The sequence below is a fragment of the Pteropus medius genome, unplaced genomic scaffold (assembly GCF_902729225.1).
Source record: "Pteropus medius unplaced genomic scaffold, Ma_sr-lr_union100, whole genome shotgun sequence".
NCBI classification, from domain to species: domain Eukaryota; kingdom Metazoa; phylum Chordata; class Mammalia; order Chiroptera; family Pteropodidae; genus Pteropus; species Pteropus medius.
Genome location: NW_024347791.1, coordinates 2882415 through 2884104, shown reverse-complemented (window position 1 = coordinate 2884104; position 1690 = coordinate 2882415). Strand labels below are relative to the sequence as shown.

Genomic DNA, 1690 nt, shown 5'->3' with positions numbered 1-1690 from the left:
AGTGTTCGGGTAACTAAGTTCTGCATGTGAGTCCAGCTTTGCCCCTACACAGGTCAGATAATCTGAGGCAAGTTACTGAACCTTTTAGGGCCCCGTTTCCTCTTGTATTATTAAATGGAGATAATAACTGAGCCTATCTCAGTAGTTTCAGAAAAATTAAACGAGGTAGCACTTGTCATATACTTACCATAGTCCCAGACACATAATAAACATTCAGTAAATATTAGCTGGGATTATTTTGGCAGATCATCAATGGCCCTGCAAGTGGCTTTCATCACCTGCAGATCACAGGTGAGGACACGAAGTCCCTGTGGGATTAAAGATGGTGCCCGTGGTCACAGAGCTGGGAAGGGTCAGCGGGATGAGGAGCTGGCTTCTCTTTGAGTTTAGAGCTCAGTCTCACTCCTCCCCACTGTGAGAGGAAGGAAATATCCAAAGACAAGACTTCAGAGGATAGACAAAACCAAGATTTTGGACGACAGAACCACGAGCAAAATGACATAATTGCCAACACCAAAGTGTAGGGCCCTGATGCCTCACGGAGTCGCCTACACAGTCCCAAAGGACCATCCATTGTCCAGAGCTTCTGCCTGGATGAGAGACCAGTCCTGCCATACGGTTCTTCCACACTCTTGATTTTGACAGCCTTAAAAATACTGTCTAGTCTACGGCCATGCCACCCTGAACATACCGGATCTCGTCTGATCTCGGAAGCTAAGCAGGGTCGGGCCTGGTTAGTACTTGGATGGGAGACCACCTAGGAAGACCAGGTGCTGTAGGCATTTCAAAAAAAAAAAAATACTGTCTCGGGGTGAAAAGCCACCTCTCCTGACAGCATTGCGTAGATGCAGAAGCCTGTGGGAGCAGAAGCGGTCAGCTGGCTAGCTTCTCATTGGTCTGCACTGCTCCCAGTCACGGCAGGTATGGGATAATAGCATCCATCCTTGCAGGGGAGACAAGCAGCAAAGGCGCCAGTGTTCCGATGTTCCAGGAGCTCAGTTATTCAGTGCTCATGCTCAAAGTAGACTGGGCAAAAAGCTCCAGCAGAAAAAGCTGAGAGATTTTAATTCAGAAAAATTAACTGGAATTTGAAAAATCACTGCTTTGTTCGATTCCTGGCACAGATCCCTCTTTCTACATGTCTTTGGGGTATACATTAGTTTCCTGTGTCTGTTGTAACAAATTACCACAAACTGGGTGGCTTTAAAAAAAAAAAAACAACAGAAATTTATTTTCTCACAGCTCTCGGGGCCAGAAGTCTGATCCAGGTGTGGGCAAGACCACACTCCATCTGAGCTCTGGGGGTGGATTCGTCCCTTACCTCTTGCAGCTTTTGGTGGCTGCCCTGGCATTCTCAGACTTGTGGTCCCCTCACTAAAACCTCTGCCTCCATCTTCACATTGCCTTCCCCTCCAGGTGTCTTCCTTAAAAGGACACTCATCATTGGATTTAGGGCTCCTGGATCATACAGGTTGCTCTCATCTCAAAACCTTTGAATTAAGTACATCTGTGAAGACTCTTTTTACAAAAATATTCACATTCACAGATACTGCGGGTTAAGACATGGATATATATTTTGGGGGGACTCCATTCAATCCACTACAGGGTGTCTCATTGTCTGACACAGAATCAAAACCATGTTTCCCGATTCCAGAAAATCCCTGAATGTCACTGTGACAGGGCATTAGGG

General features: G+C 46.3%; 1 non-coding gene across 1 annotated transcript; it reads left to right on the top strand.

Moving 5' to 3' along the window:
* The first annotated feature begins 663 nt into the window (after window positions 1-663).
* On the top strand, window positions 664-782 carry LOC120615158 (5S ribosomal RNA). Its single transcript, XR_005656203.1, has one exon. It is a non-coding gene; the product is annotated as a 5S ribosomal RNA (ribosomal RNA).
* Window positions 783-1690: the final 908 nt, after the last annotated feature.